At 37.0% G+C, this 6,000-nt stretch overlaps 1 protein-coding gene across 3 annotated transcripts in view; it reads right to left on the reverse strand.

Annotated features, from left to right (window-relative positions):
• LOC121377456 overlaps positions 1–5,628 on the reverse strand; it is a 61,453-nt gene extending 55,825 nt beyond the window's left edge. The window contains exon 1 of one of the 3 annotated variants that reach the window (XM_041505448.1): positions 5,363–5,628. The gene's annotated coding sequence lies outside the window, so the exon portion shown is untranslated. The remainder of the gene's footprint in view (positions 1–5,362) is intronic. The other 2 variants (XM_041505444.1, XM_041505446.1) reach the window with 2 other exon arrangements.
• Between the last annotated feature and the right edge of the window lie 372 nt (positions 5,629–6,000).

Raw genomic sequence — 6,000 nt, forward strand, 5'->3', positions numbered from 1 at the left:
TAAATAAATAAATTTTTGTTATACAGTTGTTATGCAGTATATACCAGAGGTTGAAACTAATGCGGAGTACCCCCAAAATGGAACTGCACTTTTCAGCAAAAATGACGATTGCTATCATAAACATTCATTAAATCTCCTAAATTGTATGTGACCCCCAATTTTCTTCCAGGTAATTTAGATGCGAGGTGCCAGATGTTTTATTGCTGTACTTCCTGGGTGTGTTGATACCCAGCTTATATCAGTTTTATTGGTGAACGTTAACATTATCGACAATAGGAATTGATTTGGTCTATTAGAACCTTCAATGTATCAAAGTAGTAAAATATTTGTGATATATTGCGATAATACCGAATTTTTAGTTGTTTAGACAATATCGCAAGGCCTCAGATAGACCTTACCAGTCGATAAACTTAAACGTGTAGTACGCGTAAAGCGAATGTGAAACGGACTTTCCAGTTACTTATTCCATATTGAATAAGGAACGAGGAACGAGGAATAAGTAACCAACTTCACAGAGCCCATGACGTTTCCTTTTTGGAAAAATTCTAATGTAAAATTGCTATTTTTTTTTTTTTTTTTTTTTTTTTTTTTTTTTTTTTTTTGTACATTACTAATGCACCTGAATGTGTTTGAACAAAATCTTGTGATTAAAAAATTGTACCTTTTACGAAATATGGATTTTAGTGAAATTACGGTAAGATATCCTATATTTATTGTGTACGAAGCCAAAACAAGGATGCGAAAAGTGACTTTCGTCAACTTTAGCAACAATGACGTCGCATGCGACGGAAGCACCACAGGCGAGCACTCAACCGAATGATCTAAATCCCGCTCCCAATTACAGAGAGAGCAGAAAGGAAAGTGAATATCAGGCTAGTACGAATCTTGTGGACTGTGCTCCCTCTCCCCCCCCCCCCCCCCCCCCCCCCCGCCCACTTGAGGAGGTAAATATTTTCCTCAGTTTTGTTTGGCAAACATAGGTTTATATGAAGCCTTATCACCATAAGCGTACGAGACGGGGACAGGGGGTGCAGACGGGGGGGGGGGGGGGGGGTGCAAAACCTCAAATTCTGAGAAACATTATACAAATATTCTGGCAAAATATGCTAACTTGAGATCTTTTTACCATGCATTTCCACTATTCTACCCTCAAAATGAGTTGTAATCCGTGTAAAAATGCGTGGTGATTAGTTTGAAACCCTATATAGCTGTGTGATAATAATGCTGATTTTAATAAATGTTGTTACCCAGATTCGGGCAATTTCGTTTAATTCGGGCAAAAGCCAGCCTGCCCTCCCCATGCTTTTCACAGTGGTTCACAAATATTTAATTGTTAGCCTTGATTTATTCAGTAGATATGTTCTTTCTCGGCCAGTGTTTCTTTTATGTTAGTCACCAGCCTCGGTGGCGTCGTGGTTAGGCCATCGGTCAACAGTCTGGTAGGTACTGGGTTCGGATCCCTTTTGAGGCATGGAATTTTTAATCCAGATACCGACTCCAAACCCTGAATGAGTGCTCCGCAAGGCTCAATGGGTAGGTGTAAACCACTTGCACCGACCAGTGATCCATAACTGGTTCAACAAAGGCCATGGTTTGTGCTATCCTGCCTGTGGGAAGCGCAAATAAAAGATCCCTTGCTGCTAATCGGAAAGAGTAGCCCATGAAGTGACGACAGCGGGTTTCCTCTCAAAATCTGTGTGGTCCTTAACCACATGTCTGATGCCATATAACCGTAAATAAAATGTGTTGAGTGCGTCGTTAAATAAAACATTTCTTTCTTTCTTTCTTTTATGTCCGTTCACACATTACCCTATACATGTATATAGCTGGTATTAAAAACTTGCGGCGCAATGTTTCAACCGTTTCTCAACCGAAATATAGCCCGAGTACTCTGACTGTAAGAGAGCTAGACGGACATTTGGACATAAATACGCTCTCATTACAGTCAGAAACCAAGCTATGTATTATTTATGGCAATTCGCGACAACCAAAAAGTTGGCAAAGATTTCCGCTCTAATACCACAACAATCCTATGTTTGACGTCAAATACCTTTACATCGATCATTTTCGAGTTAACTGATTAAAAAAAATCCACATATTAATCACTAATACACATACTACAGAAAGAAATCCGACAGCATCCATATTCAGCTACGCTTCGTGACACTCCGTCGCAAGAATTACAAAGCTCGGTGACCTATTTCGTGACGTAGATCATGTAATCGCCCACTGGGCAATTCCGCCTTGTGCAACAGTTACGGGGGCCGTCTCATACCAAGCAACGTTACAACATGGAAGAGTTGGCTAATGTTTTCCTCTCTAACGCAGAGATAAAATTACCAACTATTTGACATCCAATAGCCGATAATTAATGAATCAATGTGATGTACTGGTGTCGTTACACAAAACTAACTTTATTTAGTGACTGTCGGGCACTTGTCGTTTTGAGACGGCCCCTGGAAGACGGAATGGCTGAGTGGGCGATCATGTGACGCATCGTCACGATATAGGTCGGCGAACTTAGAATTCTGCTGTCCGGAGTTTGCCGAAGCTTAGCTGAATGTGGGTGCTGTCGGGTTTCTTTCTGTAGTGTGTGTATTAGTGATTAATATCTGAATTTCTTTTAATCAAACAACTCGAAAATGATCGATTTAAAGGTATTTGACGTCAAACATAGGATTGTTGTGGTATTAGAGCGGAAATCTTTGCCATTTTTTTTGGTTGTCGGGTATTGCTAAACAAATACATAGCTTGGTCTCTGACTGTAATGAGAGCGTATTTATGTCCAAATGTCCGTCTAGCTCTCTTACAGTCAGAGTACTCGGGCTAAACCGAAATAGTGCAACAAATGGACACACAAACCAAAAATGTATAACGTACCGTACTAACAAAGTCCCGACTGAAGTAGGCCTACTTGCGTTATTATTAACACAATAAATCTTCCAACGACAAGCTTCAAAGCTTTGCCAGCCATTGAAAATGTTCTAAATAGAGGGTAGAAAGTCGCCCAGCACATTAAGAAAAGTATTGACTAAATGTGAGGTGAGGTCAGGTCAGGTCATAGGGTTTTACGTGCACATTCAGAACAAGCTGTTGTAGCGCACGCCGACTTAATGTGCGCCCTGCACTACCTTTATAGCAGTTATAGCGTTGTTTTGCTTTGGTTATGAACATCATATGCTACTTTCAAGACAAATAATATCAATATAAACACATTCGAGTTGAACAAAAAAGTTTTAAACTTTGTATTGTTTAACGACACCACTAGAGCACATTGATTTATTAAATATCGGCTATTAGATATCAAACATTTGGTAATTTTTGACGTCTTAAAGAGAAATCCCGCAGCATTTCTTCCATTAGTAGCAAGGGATTTTTTTATATGCACCATGCCATAGACAGGGTAGCACATACCACGGCTTTTCATATACCAGTCGTCATGCACTGGCTGGAACGAGACATAATCGTGTTGAACAAGTAATGGAAATTAAAAACAAAACGTTATGATCAGTAAACAAATGTTGTATTGTTAATGTTACTTATTCTTATTACCAGGTGATTGTTTTGAGTTTTTAAACCTCGTTTGGAAGACAATTTTTATTTTAAAAATAACAAACTAAATGTGTTTAAATTTAAGAACTATTTTGTTTTGGTGTATATATATTGTAGGTTGACAAGCCAATATCTTAAAGGGACAGACCCTAGTTTTCAAACATAAAGAGGTTATTTATTATACGAGCTTGTGTGTCGTACTGATTTTACGAAACGAGTGTCAGGATTTTTGTATTGCCCGAGTGAGAGCGAGAGTAATACATGAATCCTGACACGAGTTTCGTAAAGTCTGTACGACTCACACGCGAGTGTAATAATTTCTTTATTATCCATATTATTGTTGTTGTTTTCTTTATGAATAACAAGACCCAACTCAAAATGTTTCACCCACAACTAAACACACGAAATAACATCGTATTTCAAATGCACTGTCTGAACTAGGACTGGAAAAGCAACGTCATGTCCCAATATTACGTCATTACACTTGTTATTACATGTGTGCTTCGTATGATTATTAATAACTCGGTTATGTTGAACCATATGGATAATAATAAGGCTCATATACATATATATATATATATATATATATATATATATATATATATATATATATATATATATATATATTTATCCTATAATTTATCCATGATATCCATGTCATAAACCCATGTGATAATTTACTTTATTAACCCGGTTAATAATGGTATGCAAATCTGCAAGGTCTCTAGGTAATTTGTTGCTGTGGATAGGTCATTTGTTTACTAGCCAACAGGACCCGTGTACCTGAACGTAACGTTTTCAAAGATTTAGTTAAAATGCGTGACGTCAAACCCGGTTAGTTTTAATGCGTCAAACTAATCTGTGCTAATATTGATGGCGTCATATTATCGATGGCGGCGACTTTAGTATTGTAATTTACTAAAAAAAAGTAATTAGAATGTTATTTTAGAAGTGTTATAGGATAAATAGAATTCGCTACTCGTGTTTTTTAATATGTAAAATATCAACCTCGTCTAGTTAATCGGTATTTGTCTCGGCAGAGCCTCGACAAATACCGATTAACATAGACTCGGTTGATATTTTCCATATTAAAAACTACTCGTGACGAATCCTCTCTCTCCATTCTCTATCCATGCTGAAAGTACAAATAATATGACACTGAAGTATTTGTAAAGGAACTTTTTTCTTCTTCTTCAACTTCTTTTTTTTGGTCACATTAATTAAAGGGACATACCCTAGTTACAGCCCATGAAAATGCACACTAAGTTTAATTAAAGGGACATACCCTAGTTACAGCCCATGAAAATGCACACTAAGTTTAGTTAATCTACAAACAAGTAACACATTTGGATAAAGTTAGAATTGAGTGACACGTGAGTCTGTGACTTTGAAATGGTGAAATACCCTCTAAAAATAAACTAAAACTGGACTCCATAACTGCTACTTCTCAGACGCACATGCGTTTATAAAAAAAATAATTATAAGAAATGCATTCTGTGATATTAAAAATACCAGAATGACCAAAAACACTTCGAATGTACGAAAATGGATAATGTAAACAATAAAATGTAAATAAAGTATGATTTCAGTTATCAAAAACGGCTCTAACACTCAAAAATATGCCGTAGTGTTTCAAAACTAAGGTATGTCCCATTAATCCACACATAATATAGAATACAAAACATAACTTCAAGAACTAGCTGAAAATAGAGATAATAAATAGAAGTTGTTTGTATATTTTCTTCTTCCTTTATATAAATATGTTTAATGTTAAAACTTAAACTACCGCAAAGTTTGCAAAACATGTTACCTTTAGTCATACGAGTTTATCCATCGCGAATCGAAGCAGTGGTTGTTTTCTCAGAATCTAATCTCGAATTGACAAAAAAGTAGAACCAACTTCTTCTTCCTTCCCAGTTACTGTTATATAAAAAAGTATGTATATATAACAGTATATATAAATATATATATATATGTATATGTCCAACTAATTAAATTCTAAAGGGACAGAACTGAATCCCACAATTCTCTCCCGACGACCACCCCGCTACTGTATCTGTATGACACGGTTTTGCACAATAATGCTTAACCCGAACGAACATACCGCCCCAGACTGGGTTACTGGCCTCCAGTGATCGAGCCCGGGGAGGTCATGCTTGAAGGTTGCACTATACCAATTAATTTCCGACTGGGTCGAAGTTCGAGGTGTACCGAACTTTTGATAGGTCCTGTGATTGGTTATAAATGTGAGTGTGTTGATTGTAAAAAAAATTAGTTTCATCTGGGCTAAAAATGTATGCAATTTTATTTGATGTAGTACCACCGTGTCAAGTAGCCTTGTGCTTGGAACATGTATGGGGTACCTGTAAAAAAAAGTACTAAAATTTTGTGCGAAACTAGGGGTGTTGCAGAAACATCTGGTTATACCGAAAATGAGCCATGAAAGGT

This window comes from Gigantopelta aegis, chromosome 7, assembly GCF_016097555.1.
Source record: "Gigantopelta aegis isolate Gae_Host chromosome 7, Gae_host_genome, whole genome shotgun sequence".
Classification (NCBI taxonomy): Eukaryota; Metazoa; Mollusca; class Gastropoda; order Neomphalida; family Peltospiridae; genus Gigantopelta; species Gigantopelta aegis.